This window comes from Leptosomus discolor, chromosome 7 (assembly GCF_034619465.1).
Source record: "Leptosomus discolor isolate bLepDis1 chromosome 7, bLepDis1.hap2, whole genome shotgun sequence".
In the NCBI taxonomy this organism is placed as follows: domain Eukaryota; kingdom Metazoa; phylum Chordata; class Aves; order Leptosomiformes; family Leptosomidae; genus Leptosomus; species Leptosomus discolor.
The window spans coordinates 61090513-61114129 of record NC_141397.1 but is presented as its reverse complement, the minus strand read 5'-3'; positions in this window follow the sequence as shown (position 1 = coordinate 61114129).

Here is a 23617-nt window from a genome sequence, read left to right as displayed (position 1 = left end):
ATGATATTTTATGATTCTTCAAGGCAAATTCAACTAAGTATTAGAAATATCCAGCTCTCCTAGATCCTAGACAGTTAAGACCACCCCTGGTGACAATAACCACTGGCTAGCTTGATAGTCTAAACAGGTAAAATATTCCTTACAGGTGATTGCTTTACAGCAGTGTAGAAACATAGACTTTGCTCTCTGGTCTTGCTCTCTCTTCAAAAGAGATGAAGAAATAATTCTGCCGGTGGCTTAGTGCACAAACCAAAGGAAAGTCACAAAAACGCCATGTTTCCTTTTTCCTTGCGTGCGAGACAATGATATTCATATTTCTTCATGCAAGACAATGATACTAATACTCCCTTTACACCACACGGAAGTTGCAAGGCAGGATCCCTGAAACATCTTTGTAAAAGGCTGGTATGCTCAGAAATGCAAAGCTGGCGGCATTATCTTGTTTATTATCTTGCTTTGGGCCTGTACCAAATGCTCTGCAAGTCTAGATCACTGTCACCCTGTTACGATGAAAGAAGTGCCTTCGGTTATGAACTACTCCGGAGACACCAGATTAGAGTTCAAAGGCTATTTCTTGCATTAGCAGTAAATGCAGGAATTCTGAAGCCAAGTGATATACTTAGTGTGAGCTTTTGCATATCACTTTGCTATTTTGCTCCATAACCGCTTTGCAGTAGTCAGAGCTACTGTTTGAACCTAAGCTCCCTATGAGTTGAAAGTTTGGGGCATGTTTATTGGATAACGCAGATTCTTTTCTATTAACCGTCAGCAAACACTTTGTATATGTCACAAGCCTCCCACTCCCTTCCAAGGGACTGGGATTTGATGGAAGGAGGAAGAAAACCCACAACTATTATAGATTTAATACATCCTCCGGAAGAAGTGAAGCCTGCCCAACTCCAATTTCAAACAAAAGATACTGAAAAAACTCCATATTCTCATTTAATCTGGGAAATTCCACTTGGAGAGGGAGTTTTATGGACGTCGAGAGCCTGATTTCCCACTATAACACTCTGGCAGTGGATTTCTCCCATCTTGGACTCAGGCAAAGCTGATGGAGCCAGCTTGGCCACCTCCCTAAAATGGTGCTCCCCACTCTCCCACAAGAAAGTACCACATCAAAAGCTGCCCCAGCCGGAGAACATCAGGAAATGCGTTTGGGCAAGAGGCGTCTAAGCAACCCCACCCCCAGATCACACTCCCTGTGTCCAGGGACCTCTGTCTTGGGCTTACGATTTTATTAAAAAATCCCACAACAAATTCCTGCCTTTGGTACTACGCAACCAGTGCACAAAATGATGCTGGGTCTGCTTTAAATTAAAACAAAAGTTGTAGCAGATAGGATCTCTGATACATATTAAGTTGCTTTTCTCATCTGAGATTCTTCCTCAAGCAGCTCAAAACAATTAGGATAAATGAGTAGATATAAAGGTCAGCAGTACAAACAATTCTGGGAAAACCAGATAGCTCACTGGATAGTTCCTTTACTTCCGTCACCGCAGAATGAATAGATACAAGTCCAAACGCACTCCCAGCAATCTGATTAGAAAGATATTCAGAGCTCCTAAATAGCTTTTGTGGTTTCATCTTTTTTTCTTTTCCTAGCTGAAATTGCCTCTGTGCTGCCGATCCACCACAGATTTGGCGAGGCTGAGGATCTGCTGTAGCAGAAATGCTTGGGGTGTTTTTGCCATCTTACGGCGGACGGTGCCGAAGCCCGTACGGGAACACCGACATGTGGCATTCTGGCACGTGAGTGTCATTCCTTAGGACTATTAGTCATCCGCGTAATGTCTAATGACATCACTCTGGAAGGAAATAGAACAAGAGAAAAATCAATGGACAGCAGATACCTACCTATTATGAACTATAATTGTGCATTTACCAGTCTGCCAAGCCATAAATCTAGCCGTTTAAAACCCATTTTAGCATACATTCATATATGTTAGGAGGCTATTAACACAGGGGTGAATTATAGCAAACAGGCTTCTAAGCAGAGTCAGGATATGTATTTTTTTAAATAATTATAGCGTTCAGCACTGTAGTTAAGACTCAGAAGGGTTTTGTATTCCACCAGCTTTTATCCCTAACCAATCACAATGGCAACGAATAAATGGTCTCAGATTGCAACTTTCCATCCCTGAACTCATTCTTGGTATTGATCACGGGGGGCAATCTGCAAGGCCCTCGCTAGGAAAAACTAGGAAATAATTATTGTATAGGGTTAGGGTCAGACTCGGTTCTCACCGAAATAAGTGCAAGCCCTTTCACTGCTTTTATTTTGTGTTGGATTAAACCACTTAAAATTCTCAACTCCAAAACGGAGAGGTTAGAAAAGCCTGAGTTAGGCCTCCAGAGATATTGGGAAGAGTGTTTGCCTTGGCCAACAGGCCGTGTTAATAATGCGGGCTGATGGAGGAAAGAGCCGCTGCAAATGGCAGATTACACACCAACAGATTGTTAACAATTGTGCAAATACCTCTGCTATGGTAGCTCAGAAAAAACCCTTCTTCTCATAACAGTGGTCTGTCATGTAAGGAATCCTTAAGAGGTTTTGTATGGGCAAATAATAATGATTTTTGGTCAAAAAACATCAGTTTTTAAAACACTCATTATGATGAAGAATTCATGGGAAATGGGTTTCAAAACACCAGAAGAACATACTAATGATAGAGAACAGATACCCATGGAAATTAGTACATGGTCACCATACCAACCAGAAAAGAGAAAGTAGTAGCAGCGCAGGAAAACTCAACTTTAAATTTAGTATTGTATCCCTCATTCAACCAGTTGAGTCTACCATAAATACCAGAGAGCTTTGGACAGCATATGGAGAGTGCTGCTTACGTGCATGGCTCTCGATTCTTATTGTTCTTATTGTACTGGTCGACTTGGGCTCAGCCCTCACACTTCCATAAAACATAAGCTGCAATCCCTAAATATGTTAGTATTGATACATACGGGGAAATACTAAACTGTCCTCTTCCATTTTCCTCAGACTGCAGTCCATAGTCACCATCTTTAAAATTCCTTAAATAATAAATGCATACTCTACAAAGTCTTCTGCCAAAATAGCGCGGGTTTTTTTTCTGGGTAACATAATAAATTGCTTTAACTCAGGACAAAGGTAATGTAGCACTTCAGGGGTACATTTCCAGCTTCTGCAAAACTGTAACCTCTGATTTAATCAATTTTGAGTCAAATTCCTAAAAATTACAAAGAAACTCCAAAAGTTCAAGGTGATTTTAGTAGAATTCTTTAACTGGAGGGGGTTTTTTTGGGGTTTTTTTCAAACCTGCACTTACTGATTTTGCCAGTGGTATCTGTTCTTCCAGCTGCTCATGAAAAGGTGGTAACCAATGGTCTCACAGTTGGATGAAACGACTTCAAAAACTCTATTACACTTTTACAGACAGCTGTGACAATACATATGTGAAGCTTATCAATTAATGATGGAACTAAATATCTCATAAATTTGTGAATACAAGGGAAAAGGTGGAGAAGTAACTGCAGTTTTACAAGATGTTGTTCTGGTCCTTCAGAGGAGGTTGTACTAATTAAAGTGTTACAGTGGTTGCCATGAAAGCAGATATTTGTACAAAACATAATATTTATCTTTATTGCAGCGTTCCTTTCATGTAGGGTAGAAAAATAAGAGAAACTTTACTATAAATTTCACTGCTGCTGGAGGTAAGTGGCTTGTTTTTTGTGACACCCACTCTGTTTTTCTGTTATTACATGATCCTCTCCTTCACACTGCGGGACCAAGCGCACAGCCTCCCCGCACACCCAGCCTCTTCCTCCCAAATACTTATCGCAGATTAATGATGTGGTGCAGGGCCTATGGCTGACAACATGTGCATGAACTCAGTTTCCACATGGTTAGCCAGAATATGAATGCTTGCTTTTTGGGCCAACCATTTAACAGCAATAAATATTTACTTGCAGTATGTGAATTCCTAAGGTCATTTTGCAGCTCTAGCAGTTGCATTGCTGAGTAAGTCTTTCTCTTATGGATGCTTTTTTGTGAAAGACAGAAGAAAGTTGTTAAGTTTTACTTTTCCACTAAAATGTAGTGGGAAGAATTCTTAACTGGGCGTGTTGATCCCCGGTCAGCATTTTTTTAAGTCAGACCAAACTTATTCAAAACCCTAAATATAGGTGTAGGAGCCTAACTTTAGGCATCCATCTCTAAAACTTTTGGTGCGTTTCCTGACAGTTCTCATTGTCTTTTTCCCAAAAAGCGAATCCCACCCTGAATCTTTTCATAGGTTTTCTGTTCCTGACTCAAACATGAAAATCTCCAGGATTACTCCAACATCTGCTCATATCAGAAACCATATCCTAGCGAGGGGACAACTCTTCTATTGGGCCATGTCAAGACTGTGAGATATTTGGAAAGTATAATTGGTATTTTTGTCATACACCAGCTCCAGTCCTCAAGTCTGCCATTTATTCTCTTTCCAAAGCATGCTACGAGCAAACCACAACAAGCGTTTTCTTGGGAGCCAGTTTTAGTAGCTGAGAGACTGATTCTGCCGGACCTGGAGACATCAGACAACCTAAACATTGTAGAATGGAGCAAAATGCCAAAAGTGGAGCTGGGACTGGAGGGAGAAATCTCTTCTGTAAATCGGGAGTAGAAAGGATTTATTAAAACCTTGGCTTGTGCTTTCACATTATTGAACTGCTCCCAACGTAAGAGCTTTATAATTATGTAAACAGAGAACTAAAGAGTTTGATCCAAATCCCTCTGAAAGACTCCTGTTGACTCCAGTGGCCCTTAGGTTAGCCCCAAAAACTGAGAGACAGCAAATTCTAGGGATACGAGCAACAGCATCTCCAGCATGCAGGCATTCCCAGCTTGTGGGATACTACTGCCATTCTTGTGTTACTGAAATTAGGAAACAAACATACCGATGTGATATCTAATATTTCCAGTAGATAAAAAAATACAATTTTCAGCTTACTCCAGTCTTTTCCAATTGCCAAGATGGGAAAAGTTTTTATATTTCCCTCTAACTCCCCCAAACTGAGTCCAATCCTTTCTAGATTTTCTACGAAGCCCTTAAGTGCAGGTCAGTTTTTAACAAGCTCTCAACCTTTTGGCACCTTCTGTTCCTTTTCAGATCATTTTGATATTTTAGCTATTTCCTGGCCTGCTTTCAGTAGTGGTGTGCAGGTTTTCATACTCTGAGTTGTAAATAATTACGCTCCCCAGTCCCAGATTCATCTTCCACATTCCAGCCGGGATGAGATGGGCCAAATCATTTCCTGTTTTCTAAATACAGATGATAAATGCCCATATTTGACATAGCTTTCAGTAGTTTTCATGCTGGAAACTTTCCTGATGCTTCTCTCATTGTGCGATATATCAGGTGTGGCGTTTTATTGTGTGAGTATCTCAGTGTTCTGCCTCAATGGACAGCATCTTTTTTTGATTGTTTTTTTTAATTCTAGAGTCAAAATGGTTTGCCAGTTGGAGGGTTTAATATTCTAAGAGAAGGCAGGAAGCAAGTAAGGCTATGTGACAGAGCAGACACTGCTTGCAGTTTTAGTGTGATGAAGGACAATAATTATCTCTCCACAGGGAGCGATTAAGCCCACCGAAGCTGGAGTGATTACCTTTTCCTTTGCTGACCCTATAATCAGATATGGATCTCTAAAGTTATGTGCAATTTTTAGAAGACAAAATCATAAGAAAAACACATCTAGTTTTCATATACCATATGCACGATCAGACATTTCCAGAGGCAAAAGTGGCAAGACCAGATATCTGCTCTAGCCCTGTTTTCGTATTATATGTATGCCATTCAATTTCTACCTTCTGTGCAATAACCTCTAAATAATTAGTAGCAGAAAAAGAGGGTAATGCAACAGGACAGAGCAGCCATCAATACTAATAAAAAGTCATTATTTACCAGCAATGACACAGGTTGTGCAGGTTTTTCTCATGAGGTATGTGCAAAAGAAGATAATGTCACTATCTTAGGCAGTGGTCTTGCCAAAATATCTAACAAATGCTAGCGTTTTTCACTAGCAGTTAGTGAAGAGGCCAAAGCATACTAGTAAGAATAAGAAAAGTAATTCAAAATAACATTTCAACTTACAAGAAGCCATAAGACAAGCCAGTTTGTTTTCAGGGTCTTTTGTTCCTATAATATCAATTATTTATTCAACAACATAAGATAAGATTTGAGAACACAATTGTTCAGGGGAAGTCAAAATGTTCCCATTCACCAATTTCTTTAGTCGATGCATTGAGGGAAAAGGGTAGCCCGCATCACAGATAAACTGCATTGCATTTACCTCTTGCCCTTACCTCACTTCCTTCTGACAACAAATCTAGGGAGAGCAGATAAGATTATAACCCATCTGCTCCGTTTTAGAGTGACAGGTGTATACCTTTCCAAAGCCAAAATGCAAAAGCTCTCAGTCAGCTCAAAGGCTGGCAGGGTTATGTTTATGATAACTTCCCCGCCCCACCAAGGATACAAAGAGCGTTTTAGCTGCCCTGTAAACTCCTCGGTTTTAACCCTAAAAGAGCATAATGAGATAAAGATGAAAGCATACAAGGCATTGAATGCACTTGGGAGATAAGTTAGTTGATTATCTGTAACATCAGAACGGACTCTACGCAGCCTATAAGCAACATCCCCCGGTCTTTCGATACCTGCCTGAAACACACTGAAATCATGACATTGGAGCCCATTAGTCTGCAAGTCTGGGCTCCTCTGCCAAGATTAGAAGAGCTGGTAGGGAACATAATATTTGGCCAATTTAAAACACTTGACAAGTTAGACATGGGCAGGGGGGGATGTTTCAGATTGGGATGCTGTTGCCAGTATTTCTACTGACTCCAGAGAGACTCGGATCGTGGCTTTCAACCCCAATTTCTGAGAGATCCTCCAGCAAATAATCACATTCTCTAGTCTCCGTCAAATACGTGTAGGAAGGTAGACAAGAAGCATTTGTCTGATGTCTTGACTCAAGACCTTAGCGATAGCCAGAGAGAATGAGAAAGAAAATCTTTTTAGATGAAAAAATCTTAGCCCTGTTTAGGTGAGGAACAAACTACTGTTTCATTCTTCTTTTGCCATTAACTCTGTTATCATATTGCTGGCAGTATTTCTCATTTCAACCTGCTCGCCATATGTGCATATGCTTTCTGTGCTACTAATTGCTTCTTTTTGACAATATCATCTATACGTGCACACCATATTGCCATTTTTATCACTCTAAGCCTATTAATGGTCAGACTTATAGTTCCCTAAGGAATTAATATTAACCAGCTCTCTAAATATTGTTCATGTCTTTCAAAAAATCCTGTCTTTTAGAGCCTGACTCTGGTTGTGTGTAATTGGGCTGCTGTATTTCATCCTCTGGGGCCTGGAGTCTTAACTTTTGAAAGTGTAGCTCAACAAAATTTATGAGAGTAATATTAATACCCAGGAAAGGCAAAAACTTAGGAAAAGTAAACAACTCTTTGGTTGTAGCTGTTTGCTTACCTAGGGTCAAAATCTGCCCTCAGATATACATGTGCAAGTTCAGCGGGTCCCATACATACAGATTTCTGCAGAAAGAATTTGGCCTTAGATGACTCCAGAGCTTTCTTTGTCAGTCCCATTTCCCAGAGAACACTGAACACTCCTACGTGTATACACCAAGTTATACTTTTCTGCTAGAAAGAAAACATTTGTAAGGAGATACTCATTTACCAGTGCTCAGAGAACATGACAGAGTTTTGACTGGGAATTTTATACCCCTAGTTAGGCTTAAAAAAATAAATGGTATTAGCATGCCACTCAACAAACTGTCCCCACACTGCTGGGAACCATGCAAGGCCGATAACAAATGTGCAGCAAATGAGAACAGTGATGTGATTCACTGTAATGCCTAACAAGACAACCACTCTTAAGAATAAACAACCTTGTAATTTGCAGTGGGAGAATACCAGCCAGCAGATTACTGTGTCCCTAATGGAAGAAACATGAAATTAATATAATCAAAGTGTTTTAAATGAGTTTCATCCTAGACCTCTGTATTGGGAGACAGAGGAGAGGGATTTAAGATGTCATATATGTCATTGTGACTCCTGATGATGCATGTAAATGGGTATAGCATGTTGGCTTTGCAAACCCCAACTTGGGGCACCTAGGAGGGTCTGGAGGAGGTGGGCCACTTTGCTCAAAGGAGTAGATTACTCCTACATAACTACAGGAAAGCTATTGCTGGAGCCAGGTTCTTAATGATTAGGTGTTGAAGACCTCAGTGCTGCAGCACCTAAATCCTTCTGTGGAGCTGGGTTTAAATCAAAGACCTAGTGGTCTTTTGCAATTTTTAATTCTTTTTCATAGAATTGTGGAACGGTTTGGGTTGGAAGGAACCTTTAAAAGTCTTCTAGTCCACTCTGCAACTGCTGTTAATCAACGTAAATGTCAATTTTCTAGGAAGCCTGTGAGTAGACATGGGTTGGCATCCAGATCCTGATCTCTCTCATCAAGCACGCAATGTTTCACTCCACATCCCATCTTTTCTGAGGGGAGTTGGAAAGCTGGACAAACACTGGGAGGTTGAAGTGTAATCTAGAAAGGATGCAAGTGGTGTAGGCAAGATAAAGCATTTTGAGGACTGTCAAGTCTAGGAACTAAAGCACTGATTTGCATTCCCCTACTGTCCCAATTAACAGTTGTTTTTCCTCTCTTTTTCTGACCAGGGGATGAGTCCACTTCTCAGAGGCCCAATTCCACAGAAGACAACTGGAAGACAAACTCCAGGAGTCATGTCACTGGGGACCGTGTCTTATCATGAAAGCAAGGAAGCAGTTTAGGAAGGCCTCTCATTTTTTTAATATGAAGCCTAATTATTGTAATGGTCCTTTACACCATTACGAGGTGTGCCAACACTAACTTTGTTCCACTAATTTTAATGTCCTGCATTAAAAAACTGACTTCATTGTTTTGTTTGAAGTCTTTCTGAAGAAAGGGATGACTGGAGGAAAGGTGACGTCATTTTTCCTTGTATTTTTTTTTTTTTGCTCTCAGCTCGTGAGGATAATACAAATTTCTTGACTCTGAAATTCAACCAGGACAAAAGTCACCTCAAAACAGCGGCAAGGCTAAAAATAGCTATTTTAGATGAACTGATGTCGTGACCAGCATTGAATTTTGTTCTGTTTTTTATTAAAAAAAAAGAACAACAACCAAAAAAAAACCCCAAACAAAACAGATAGAAAAGCTTTGCACGTACAATTACAGATCCCTAAGGGACAAAACCAGGAGCCTGAAGTGAGCGTGTTCCCTGCTGGCTCGAGCTGCTGTTAGGAAAGCATGCTGAAACGAGAATCAAATGGAAATTATTGTTCTCTGATACAACAGTGTTCAAATGTGGAACAGCCGTCTTGATTGCTCTGGTTTACATGTACACAAGACTAATTTTACATGTAAATACGGCGGAAAAGATGGGCAGGATGAACAGACACTGACTCATACTAGAGAAATAAAACTAGAACTATTGTCAAGAGGAGAGGATCTGACTCCGACTTGTCCCATCCTGATAGAAATATTGTGAGAAAAGCTCAAAATTCGTTGCTGTCAATACCTATCTAAGCCAAAGATTGAATCAACCTCAATTAACCTCAAACTGCACCACCACAGCCAGCGCTGGAGCCTGATCTGAGCGATGCCTGCTCAGCTCATCTCCTGTCCCGGGTCTATGCCAGGGAATGAAATTTCAGCCGCGTTTTGATGCTGAGGACATTGGTATGGGTCCGCTTGGGTGTGTGGTCTGGCCGGCGCGCAGTCTGCTCACTTTCATCCATGCTGAACCTTTCACTTGACTTTTGACCTTTCACTTGGCACTGTCCTGTCATTTCCTTGGTTTCACAAATTTTAGCCTCTCACTTGACCTGTGAACTGTGACCTTTCACTTGACCTCTGATCTCATAAATTCTGGAAGCTCATACACGTAATCGCGGAACAAATAAACAAAGCGGTCGCGAGACGCTGCTGCTGAATGAAGCCCAAGGGGCCAGGGAGCAGGAGCCCAGCCCCGGCATTCCGCCTCACCCCACGGACATGTCCCTTTGTTCCAGCCAGGATTGGCATCTAATCAGTGTGAAACGCATTGTACTCTGCCGTGACCATACATCAGCGCCGGTGTGTTGTGTTGTGGCAGTGGAAAGGGATGTGACATTGCACAGCCTCCAACTTTGCTATGGACAAAAAATACAGTTCAGCAGATCCCCATCCACGAACACGTGCAAATTAATCGTGACCTCTAGAGTCCTGGGAGGGTCTTACCAAATAAAATCGCCAAAATGCGTAGAAGCCTATCACTGTAGGTGTTGGATCCTCACCACGAGAGGAATCAAAGAGGCCTCCCCTGAGCTCTTTTCCCCGTCCTGGTCAATGCTGATCCTAAAGGCTTCAAACGCAAAGAAACGTTCAGCCTTCACTGCAGTGTGACAGCGCGTGATAAGGAAACTTATGGTAAGTCAGCTGGGTGAGATACTGTTCTCAGCTGTGAACAGGTCTGTCTTTACCAAATCCGTAACAGGGTTTGCACATAGGATGGCAGAAACAGTGGCAAAGATTACAGCCAAATGAAATTAACAACTTCTTGCGCAATAAATTCGTTTCATATACAAAGCTGTATCAAAGGTGAAATCTCACAGTCAGTGGTAGATTTACATAAGGCTGAGGTCTTCAGAGAAGTTTCAAACACATACATCTTCATATATAAGTAACCTAAAGGAGTGCAGGTATTTTAATGGTCTATTAATTTGTTTTGTCTCACACTCCCAATTCTTTCCAGCAGTCCTCAGATGAAAAATGCAGGTGGTGTAAGCACAACTCATAACACTGCTAACCCAGAGCAAAGCTCCAACTACATGTTTTCTCCTCCTCCTCTTTTTGGTAGAGTGAAAGACAGAGATCAGAAGAAAGCTGTAAAAGAGATTCAAGGACACATCTGTGGCTGGTGCCTTGAAAGCAAAGCAGATTCTCTTTGGTGTTGCAGGGACCTAAACCTGAGCAAGTGGCAAAAGCAGCTCATATGTAGAGTGTAATTGTACATGAGTAGGAAGCAAGGTGACATGGGAGATAGACAGAAGCAGTGCCAATCTGCCAAGCCATCGCAGAGGAGATCTGTAACAAAAAGGAGCTGGGGGACCACTGATTTACTCTGACACATAATGTAATGAACCAGTGCATGCTGTCACTTTACTTGAATTCACTGTGATTTTACATTTTGGAAGCAAGCTCTTTTAAATTCATGGGAAGAAGGACTATGCAGAGAAAGCCACTGGATAGAGAGGACGGTCAAACCTTTGTGTTCCTTCAGTTATAGTAAAAGATTTCAAAGTTTAAGTTGAAATTTTGCATGTCACATGGAACAAAGGTCTCATTGCACAACGGTAGTGCTCCTCACTTGTAGGTGAACAGCTTTTGCACGACTTTAATAAAATCACTTTGCAAAGTAATAAAGTATATATGTTGCTTTTTCAGCAACGCAATCTCTTCTTCATCAGCATCTTTAGGGAAACGTCAAGCCTTTTTTGGTTGTTCAGGAAGATTGTCAGATCTGGTGGGGCTTTTCTCACTTATAAAACTTTCAGTACGAGCTTACTGCACACTTGGCTCTGCAAATTGATGCTGAAGACTATGCAACATGTGCATTTATTCCAGATCTTCTGCTACGTGAATTGCAGTTATCTTCCAGCTTGCCTGGAAATGTCAAGAAGTTGTTATTGGAAGGAAAAGGCAAGTGGTATGGGTTGAAGGAAGATTATTAATGGCCTTTTCTATAGGGCAATCTTCCCACTGTGCTTGTTAAACGTTTTTATTAGAGATTTTATCATAGAAAGTAGGGGTGTGTAAACAAAAAGAGTAGAAATTGTTTGACGTTTAATAATACAAATAGCAAGTTATCTGTTACAAACCTGAAACTTGTCCTTCACCCTTTAGGATTAAGAAAGGCTCGTGGAGCGGTGATTAGGGATGACTACGTGGTATTAATGAGGCACACCTTGATAAGGGACAAAGTGTACCTTGGATGAATTAAGCCAAAAGTTCACTCTATTACACAACACACTGCTGGGATCTCAGGGACAGTACACGCGATTAAGTCACCCATGTTGAATAAAATTCAGACTGGAACAGGTTCACAGTAGGGTTACTTGGACAGGCCGTCTATGAGAGGGAACCAAAGGAGTTTGAATTGTTTAGTTTAAGAAAACAGAAGAACCTGGTAATTCTTACCCAGCTCTGCTTCCCACCAGCCTCAGTGGGAATAAAGGCTGTTGGTTTCCTGACATTACTGAAGGTTTTGTCCTTGAATACAATGGGAGCAGAATCAGATCTTGAAGAAGAAAAACAGAATTGGACCCAGAGGAGCCAGGGCTGTGAAAGCCCCAGCACGTTCTGGTTTGAATTGAGCAGGGCTATAAAAAACCAGTAAAACTCACATTGAAATATGAGCTAAAAGAAGCACATATCACTGAATTATGTTGGTCAAGACAATTAATGGAGTTTAAGTGCTGGATATATATAATTTTTAAACGTGCTTTAATTTGGCTCAAGTAATTCTAGGTTGTTTACTTGTGATTGAACCTGTTTGTTAAAAATCATCTTGCCTACAGGAACAGGGCAATAAAGAGACGAAGCAACTTTTTCCCACGGTTTGGACTCAGAAGCTCTTTCACTGCAGCGTCAAAAGACTGGAACCCCATTTCCTGCCCTAATTTCTATGGCCAGCTTAGCAGTGTTTTACTGTCTATATATTTATCAAGCAGAAAGTAAATTATTTTGTTAGACACGTCATTCTGTTTCCAAGATAAATCTCAGGAGTTAACTTTTATGGAAACCAAGAGGAGAGTCTAAGGAGGCCCATTTAAAGCCTGTAAGCACCTGAGTCCTGTTTGCCTCTCTAAAACTTCCTGAATATGCTCAAAATCCACTTTCATCCAAAAACAAATAAAGCACCATTGGCTGGTCCTCCTATGCTCAGAGCAATTAGAATCTAACAGCTATGATACACATCTGAATTCCTCTTGCTCCCAGTATTTAAAAGAAATAATTAGTTCTTGTTGCATAAACATTCCAGTACACCTCTTGCAGACCAACTATGAAGACGTTACATTCAGATCCTCTGCAGCAATATTTCACGTAGAAGGGACAATTACAGCTTTTAGACACAGTACACAAAGCCAAAGTCTGGATGAATATTGGGAGGCTAGTGACTAAAACCTGATGGGAAAGTTGGTTGACAGAAAGTAACCATGAGATTTAGCAAACATCCATTTGCTTACACCCCACCGAGGTAACGTGGCTGTCCTTAGGAGGGAGGTAGACGCTGATTGCATGGCTATCAGCAGAGGAAGGCAGATGACTTCCTGAAGCATGAATGGTGGCAGGAGTGGGCCAGAGATCTGGGCACGCAGGGAGCGGCAGCTAGAACTCAGACAACATATTCTTGTTTCAATTTGAGTAGCAATATCTGACTTTGAAAACATTGCACATCTCTTTTATAGCAAGCAGGAACACAAAGTGATTCAACTAGGGAAGTTTAATCATTCAAGGATATTTCCTGGGACAATCTGAGTACACAGATACCTAGCAGTTTTCTATCATCTGCCGTGCTTTTAACTCCACTTTCCCCTCCGATTAGAGCTCCAGCTGTAAGCAGAGCCATGCCAGGAGGCAGCAAGGTCCTGGGTGCGGGTGTGCAGATGCAGTGAAGCGTCCACGGTGTGTGGAGGCTTAGGATGGGAATGCACACGGACCCCACTCGTGGCTGGGAGGTCACATGAGCAATCACTCACACTCATGGCACGTGGGATTTGGAATCATCCATACATCCTCCGAGCAGCCCCACACAGGATCCCTGCTTGCCGGGTCCCATCCACCGCACGCCAGCTCTGCTCCCAGGCGCCCCCCGCCCCCGCCGCAAGCCTGGTCCCTGCAAGCCCAGCCCTCACCACAGAACTGACATAAAGTACAAATAAGTTAATGAAATTGCAGTATTTTTTTCCGCGTAGACCTGGACTATTTCAGCCACGAGCAATGTGAGCAGCCACAGGTGTTGCCCTAAATAAAGTAATAGAAAATGTCTCCATTGTAACAGTGGAAGCCCTGTTTCAAAACCCCTCTCTGCTTTTTGTTAATAGTTGGATTCGTTTCTATCAGCAGTCACAACTGCATTTACCTTATTTTTCAGCAAAAATGTTTTGCTAAGTAAAGATCTACCAAAGATTACTACTGCTTTTTGGTCAGTTTGTACTTGAGCAAGCTTTCAATCTTTTCACAGAAGGGGAGAACATAAACTTGTGATTCAGAAAAGAGAGGAAACCAGGGGTTACAAAGGTTGGGAGGCCAAGTAGTATGAAACAGACCCCCTCCGTCAAGTAAAAAACTTGGCAGGATAACTAGAAACAGACCAACCCTAAATCCAAGGGTTCATGAGCAGTAACATAATTAGCTGGAATAAAACTAATATTCTAGTGTTAAATTTCACCTCAACACAGAGCGGCAGTTATTAGGGAGAGACCGGTGAGAATGAGGAAAGATGTGTTTCATTTAAGAAATTTACACTGAGTGGGAAAGCACACACGGGGTTATTTCCTAAAAAGCCCATTCGGATGCTCCGAGCGACCGCAGTCGCATCGGCTGCCCTGCTCTGAGGTGGATGCGTTTATCAGCTTTGCCTGAAGTGTCTGGTAAAGCCCAGTCCACCAAAATCCTGAAACATTTGTTCCTGGGAAAAGAACCACAAATACATTGGAAAAAATGTTGAACAGGAAATGTTTGACCACTGCTACATCACAAGATATCAAAAGAATTTCACATTGGCTACTTCCTTCGCTGGGGGAGGCAGGGGGTGCTCGGCTGGAAAATAAAACAGCCCTAAAGGCCCCACCAGAACCCCCCCCCAAAAAAAGCTGAGGTTTCAGCAATAGTAAACACACTTTCTGTTTTCCTTAATTAGCGAAACAGGACCAAAACCTTCAAGGACAACGCGCACGGCAAATATCGGCGCTGAGAGAGGAGATAAACAACGTTAGCGATCTGCAGATAGCACGCAGGAAATTCCATCCATCTGATGAGCTGCTGCCTTAATAAGCAGCCCTTCACATGTCAGCGGCCAGCAAAAGGCTATTTTCTCTTTTCCAGATTTCCTGGAAAGGCAGGAGGAAAGGCAAGGCAGGGGCGAAGGAAAAGCAAAGCAAGGTGTCGGGGAAGGCGAGGCCAGGAAGGCAAGGCTGCCCTCGGACATGGCAGAAGACGGTTTGGCGCAGAAGCGAGCGGCAAACCTGTTGCTTTCTCGAGACAGACGGGTGCGTGTCTGCCTCTTGAGACATAAAGCATTACAAATTCCTAGCTGCTTGCAACCTTGTCGCGGCCTCGCCTCGGGCAAGCCGCGTATGGTTTCTTTTTGAACAAGCTATCTTTTAACACTCGCAACCGGGATGATTTAACAGAAAGAGAGCGTCTCAATTTTTGCGAGCGACATCCCCCCTAGACTCTACCCAAACAAAGCTACTAATGTGTGGTCATTTTCTTGGCAGCGCGGCTGCGTGCTGATAACACTGCTGCCTGCTATTCTCCCAGGAGCTGGGCTGCTGGAAGACTGCTCCCTACCTCATCCCCTGATGCTTCTGATGCGGGTGATCCTCCGACTGCACGGCGCCAACCACAACATGCTACCCACCGTGAGAGAGCGGGACACAGGCTGCTCTAGTCAGGAGTTATCGTCTATCATACTGATTGACGAAACCAAGAGTGAGCAGAAAAAATAAACACGAACAGAGGCTGCAGTGTATGGGGCAGTCAGCTGGGAGTTTTAGTATTTGGCCTTGGTGATCCTACTCTCATGGTAGGTTATCTTTTCCTTGTGCTATCATTTATCATAACTTTGAGGGCCAGAGGGAGAAACAAACCTACAATTTTTCTATTGGTTACATTCATTAAACTCTTCTTTTTTTAGCACTACTTCCTTTGCCCCTAATAACAATCCCACCCCCTCGATCTGTATTCCCTAAAGAACAGTGAAATCAAATCTAAGTACAGTCCTCCCCTTTTACTCCTATTACAGCAATAGACCATTGCAAGCAATTAACCTCTGTTATTCCATCAGACCTGGGACTCAGCCACACGCTCGCCTGGCAGTGCCTCGCCGCAGCCGGCATTAACTCCCAGCTCAGCTCCCTCCATCCCGGCCCCTAATGTTATTTGGGCATAGATGTTGGGTTTGTCACTACCATCCTCTTTTTAAATAATGCCAGTTGACTTTTGCAGCTCTGTATTGGGCTTGACAGCCGCCGTAAAGCACTCCCCAAAGTGTCAGTAACAAAGATGATTTGTATGGGACTTGCAGTCATCCCCTCTTCTAATAGCTTTCTCATTCCAGCCCAGAAACACCGAGCAGAGAGCAGCTGCTTAAAGCTGATACAAGCATTTCTTCTCTCAGCAGGCCATTCTTGCATAACCATTTATTTTGCAGAGTTTTAAAGTGCCTGAAGGATTTAATTATGTACATAGACAACCCCTATAAACTCTATTCTAGGCTTTTTATTGACTTTTGTACTGGGCAGCTCTTAGGCATTTCAATTAAGTGTTTTTATAAGAAAAGCAACAATATAGTAAAAGAAATATATTCTTTATAGATAGTTCCAAACAGTTTGCGCTGATCGAATAAAGTTTATTTAATTGACGAGGATTTAGGATATCTTATGCTACAGCTTGGAATACACGCCCGCTTGGACCGTGGATCTGTTTAAAGGGGCCTGCCAGGACCACTTAGGTACCAGGGGAAAACAGCTTGGATCTGATTACTTAATCCTAATAACGTGTTGTGAAACTTTAGGAGACTACCTGTCATTTAGTGGCATGGTCAAAATTGAAGTGGTAAATAGCTGAGAGTCAAAATTTGGCTTTGTCTCGGTCAGGGCTTTAGGGAGCCTGGAGCGGGATAGAAGAAATGTTCCCAAATTTTCCGGAAAGGCCAACGTTGCCTCTATCTGCTGTCTAAACTATTTACAAGGCTTCTGCAAACCTGCCTTCGTTATATGGCGTAGGATATTTCAGTCCCAGCAGGTGGCCAACAGGAGAGCAGGCCTGTTTGTGAAATATGTAATACTCTTTTCATATACTTTAACCAGAAATGTGCACCTCAACAGCCCTCCTAACCCGTCTAATTTCCCTTTCTCCACTTAATCTGCTCTGCGAGCCATGAGCATGCATTAAAATCTCCCTAAAACATTTCACCCAGAGGCAATGTAATTCCGCAGCAAGCAACCAACATTTCACAGCTCTGGAGTAATAGATTAATTTGAACCTAATGTTGCCCGTCGTTTACTGCTCCAAATGTTCTGGTGTAGACATAGCCCCGAGGCGCAGCTCTGTGGCATGCGCAGCTCCTGGAACCAAAGCTACAGTTGGCTTCACATCTGTGCATCACATTTGCCATGTGCCTCATTATCCCGCGCCCCACTGTGCCTACCTGTCCCAATCAGCTTCTCAGCCACAGGCTATCCAATTTTTTTTCCCCAACTAAGGATCTTTGTTCTCCTTCTCACTTACTAAATTTTTGAGAGACCTCTGCACCCAAGCAGTAGGGATTCTGCGCATGTGAACCTCCGAGCTTCTCTAGGTTCTTAATTCTCCATTAGGAACAGGAAAATTACAACATTAAGTCTCCGACATGTCACTGCATAAATTGTACCATTTGCAGAATCTAATATAAAGTCGGTGACTAAGCACATAAGCATGTAATAAAGAACTGAGTTGTTTGTTTTGACTTTAACAAGTTCGGTCTGCATCAATTATCTGTAAGTAAAGAAAGAGTAATTTCCAATTCCAGATAAAAACCCTTGTCACAGAAAAAAAAGATTATTACATCCAAAATCAAAACCAACTGTTCCCAGAAGTTTAAAGAGCCAGCCTTTTAAAGTTCATTGATACAAGAACAAAAATACATATATTTGTGTGTTCATATGAAAATAAAATCAACTTTTAACAGCAAAGTGTGCCTGTTTCGGCATATAAAGCCCTGCCTTTAATTCTCTATTTATAGCAACACGTGCAAAAAAGGCACGGCGCCTTTATCTCAAGCCACTACACAGTAAAGAAGAGAAAGTAAAAGGCACTCTTGAGCAGGAGCAGGGAATTATCTCAAACCAAACATATCAGTCTCTGAAACGCAACAGCTCATCACTACATTAAAAGGTTACATTGTCTTTGCTTCAGTGTACAAAGCACTTGAGTTTGCTTCAAGTTTATATCCTTTGGACTTATTCCAGCGAGGAGAAATTAAAAATGCTTTTGCTGTAACAGCACAACGTTCATCCTCTTCAGAAGATGCAGAGGGAACCGGAGCCTAATGGACATTATGGTCCATTTCCTTCCAGCAGCATGAAGAGGCCTTGATATAGGTAAAAAACACATTTCTACCTACTTACAGCCCCTTCATGCTGGAAGGGGACCCGACACGACTGGAAGCTCTATATCCAAGTACTATTAAATAGAATAAACACTTGTGGCATAACCGAATTTCTCTTCCTACGAGATCCCGAGGCTCTTGCTGCAAACTTCTCCCAGCATCATTTTTAATAGCAATTTTTAGCTGCCCTTCCCTGAGTAGCTGTCAGTTCTGCCACTAGTCTTACCTGCTGCAGTTCACAAACTATATTAGATTTCTACACGTAATTCCAACACACACACACACACACACACTCCTAGCACATTTCATTACATGCTTGAATTAATTTATTCTATATGGAATTTGCTACCTTTACAACCAAAAAAAAAGTAACTATTCATTATTGGGAGCAGACAGATGGAACATGTTCAATTTAAGACATCAATAAGGGAGGAGGAGGGGGAAATCTTATAATCCGTGTGGCACAACCTATTCCATCTGGTACTTCCAACTTGTCTGCCAAGACTTTTTTCCTATATAAAAGTGAACGTTTCTCTTTAGAGTTGACGGAACATTCTTGGGCATTAAGACTCTGCATCTGATTTACAGATAACAAGCAACAACACACACTTAACATACAATATTTTGAAAGCGTAATCTGTTTCATAAGGTAAAGGTTCTGGGCTTGACCTAGGAGAAAACAAACCAGAAAAACACAAACTCCAGGAAACTGTGTTTATCTGAAAATGTTATCTAGGCAGTCAGAACAGAAGCTGCAGCTTTTGCTTTAATGAACCATGAAAGTGATTCAGCAAACTGTTTTGGCCTCTTAAAAACAAATATTAAGCAACATCAATACTAAATTATACAACAAAAAAATGTCAGCGATCTCTCAACAGGAAGAAAGACCTTTTTGGCACATTCCCACCAACATCCAGCATCTAGAAGATAATGCCAAAACTGCAACGTTTTGGCATGTGTCAAAATCAATTTTAACTGTTGGTTTAAAGGCTACTTAATTAATTGCAATTTATTTCCAATGAACGTTAAGATAATGGAGCTAAAGTAATCATTTTTCGTAATACAGCTACATTCCAAGGGTATATAATCGAATAGGTGGGTTTTTTCTAGTGTCTTTTTGACACGGCACTAAACACACATTTTTCCACATGCTTTATTTCCATTCTTGAAACATGTCCCCTAATTCCTGCGGTGCTTTGCATTAAGCTGTCTCATTATACCAAAGACATTATGTCACTTCTCTGTTTATGAGCACACTGGCCCTCAGCCCTAGCAATAACACCCGGCCACAAACACCCACTTCTGGCAACCAGCCTAATGATGAAAAAGATTGTTTCAAACCAAAAACGAAGAGGAAGAGGAATTCAATTATCCACCTAAAACTTACAGGCACGGAGGAGCAAGTTAATTTGGTATAATGATGTACCAAGGGTTCACATTTATCTTTTAAATCGTAGGGAGAGATTATGTGGGTTCAGCTCGGCGGCCACGGAAATGACCGGTCACGTTGGAGGCCTGCTGGGTCTCACGTGGGTGCACTCGGTATGGAAAAGTAAAACAACGAGCATCTGCCTCACGTATCCGATGACTACCTATCACCCACTGTATCTCTGGTACAGAAAGAAAAGTGTTTTCATTGCTAATTTTGAGGGATTTGGTTGCAAATATGTAATATTTGCTTTCTTTGAATCCCACCGACTGGTCTTGTGTTTTAAGGAGAAAACTATCTGCAGAGCAACGCATTCCTCTGTGCGCAAACCACGCGGGGACATGGTCTGTGCCAGCTGTAGGACCTCCGATCCCACCACAATCAGCGGGCTAAAACACTCCAGTCCATATAAAATTGGACTAGCTGTGACTATTTCAGTGAAGATGTTCAGGATTTATGTAAATATAAAAAAGTTCGGCTTCATGGGGGGTTGCATGGGGTGCTGGTGAGAGAAATGATCCCCCCCCAGGTGCTGGGGTACAGTGGCTGGGCACCAAGTTCTTCATCCTGCAGCACCGCGGAGAGGCAAACGGGAAGGATGCACAGGCCGAGAAGAAAAAGGTCAAGGAATAATTGTGAGGATGTTTGAAAATTAATTATTATTTTTTTTTCCCCTTTTGCTCACAGCTTTTTTTTTTCTTCTGACTTCTGGTCAGAGTTTACTTTAAGGCCAAAAGCACCACAGGATCTTTTTCCCTCGCTAAACTTACTGCACGCGGGAAGACATCTCATTCCTCCCGACGTATGAACCTGCACATGATTAAAGCTGAGCTGGAGCAGAATTAACCTTTCCGCTAACAAAACCCTATCTGTTATGGGGGGCGCGGGACCAGGAGCGCACAGAGGGGCAGGAGGGCCGCGGCCCCGCAGCCTGCTCCCCTGGGTCAGGGCATGCTGGGAGGGGAAATAAGCTACAGAGCAGACAATTTTCAGCTTGACTGGTTTTACTTTCTCTACCAGGCCTCACGAAAACAAACTGACAAAACAAAGGACACAAAATTAATGACCCATGCCTTCTGTCAATTGACTCTTAGTAACAGTGGCTAGTTCACCTTAATTTTATTTTATTTATTATTTTTTTTTCTTCACTTTGAGCAAGTCGCCGTAGGCAGCGGTTAAGGTTCATTTAAAAATTCTTCAAAGGCATCACTTGGTTTTCATTAATTTGCTAACTGTAGTTTCTGCCGCTGACTAACAAACAACGCAAAGGAGTTTATTCATATTAAAAAAAAAAAAACAAACAACCCCTCTTAGTCACTGCACATGTTTTTCCGGTAATGTTCATAAATAATGGCATATCTATATTCTGGGGAGAGACACACTCTTCAGGGTTTTGCCATCTCCTCAAAACTTTTCACCCTCTTCATTTCCTTTTGAAACACCATTATTTATAAGGCTGAAGTTTCATTTGACAGAAAGTGAAGTTACAACGAACTGTTTATTATTAAGCAACTACATTATTTCTGAGCTGGTTTTACTTGCATTTTCAGCAGAGCTGTATTTTATGCCCTAATGAATGCCACTTAAAAAAAATGCTGATATCTAGACCCCTCTTGCACGGCACTGTGCTTCCCAAACCTTGCTGCAGTCACACGGTTTCCCTTTTATAACTCCTGGCACCTGGGGAAAAGGTGCCAGACGCTCCAGCCAGCAGCATTCACGTCCTTTAGCCCTGCATAGCTAAAGCGCTGCACAACTTTTTAAATATTTACCCCATTATATAAATGTCCATTGAAGGGCACTTACATAAACGATAAGCGCTTACAGCAAACACTTTTAGAGAGCAGGATCTGTGGTATGCAGAAGAGATAAGGCCATTTCCTGCAAATCCCTATTCACAGAATTAGTCCTTAATCAGGCAAATAGACTCCCTGATATCAATGGGATTTCTCACGTGAGCAAGGGTGGCAGGATTGGGCTCTTAATGGGGCATTTTAAAAATTCGTATCTCTTCCCACTCAAAACCTTTATTTTAGTGGGAGCAAAAGCATCCTGCTGCACATGCCCTAATCAACCATGTCGATACTGTACAACCCAGTATCCTCCCCTCTAAATATTTAGTTACATGTGTATGTAGATTAGCCCCATTACTCACCAAGAGACTCTCTTTGGTTTCCAAAATGCTGTGCTCAGTGGTAATCCATGTACAAAACAATTAACAGGTATGTCACATGCTCAAATATATCCAACATAAAAGAGAGTACTCAATCAAGGAAAATAAAGAGCACAAAGATGCTTCTTACCATGGAAGGAAACCTCATGAAAGAAAATAACGTATTAAACAAAATCATCAGAAAGTTTTAGATATCTGGTGTAAAAGGTGGAGTACCACAGTAGCCCTGTCCAGCTTTACAAAAACCCAGTAAGAGACACAGAAATATTCACCTGATATTATAGATCAGGTGAGTGAGCTGGAGCGGTGGCGTGTCTCGGAGCTGCTGGTTCCAGCCACCCCAGCAGCGACTGCACCAGCCTGGGGATGGGGCCAGCCTTCACTCCAGGGCAGGTCCACAGCTCCTGCTCCTACCTTTGAACTTGAAATTGTAGGCATGCACCATGGGGATTCAAGAACTAAGATTGCTAAATGCCTATTTCCAGCCAGCCTAACTCACTACCCACTATCTATAAACTTCCTAGAAAGTTTCAAACATTATAGCGCTGCTCATTTAGTGCCACTTTTTGTGCCATTTGTCAGCATTTCCATTACAAACCTTTTTGAAGGGTTTATAACACAGCCACAAAAAGCTACTTCAGACTGAAAGCTGGCGTACAGCTTCCCAGTCTGGGAGCAAATGACTTTGTCAAACTAAACAAGACGTGGTTTATCTCCCTTTATGTTCTAGCAAAGGAAAGAGCCTGGCAGGTTCACAAAATTAGCAGGAGCTCCTACTTTTACAGAGCTGTACATTCTTATTGTGTTTTCTATAGTCTTAACATAAAAAATAAAAATTGCTGAAGAAATTTTTTTTATTTTTAATTACAAACACACACAAATGTCAACCCCCTCTGTCTATTTTGGATGAATCAGGGAAATTTTGCCAACCTTCCTCAGTTAGGGACACAGCTGTTGGTGACAATGACGGGGCGGGGAGATAAAAGCCTTTTATTTTTAACAGTCTACCTGTTTCAGCCAAGTTATATGAATCACAGGGTGTTGGTAGCCAAGTATTGACTGATCAGTTCAATAAACAAATAACACATGGTAGCTTCCTTTCATCTGCAAGTCCCAAAGCACTTGAGAAAGGGACACATATTTAGGTAACTTAATTTTACAAGACAACCAAAGTCCCTTGAGGCTGGTTTACCCTCTGCGTGGTAGGATAAGAGGAGGTTTAGAAGACGGGGATAAGTGCCACTGCCCCAGCTGCTGGCATGCTGCTTACTGCTCCGGCACAGCGATGGACCTGGCACTGATCACAGCAAGTGCATTAGGATCAGCAGTTGCAGCTATGGGGTACAGTAATGAAACTACACAACGTGAAATTTCAGTAGAAACCAGTAAAGAGGCACAATTAGACAAGTTAATGGACACAAAGTCCACCCAGGGCTGAAATGAAAAATATCACCTTTGTCTTGGATCACTGGAATCTGAAAGTGTGTCTCAAAGGAAGGGTCACTCTGTCCTCACCTAACCGCTAAGTCATTTTCCTCAGCATCTCCTACTGGTGTTACCTGAGCTATGGGAACGGA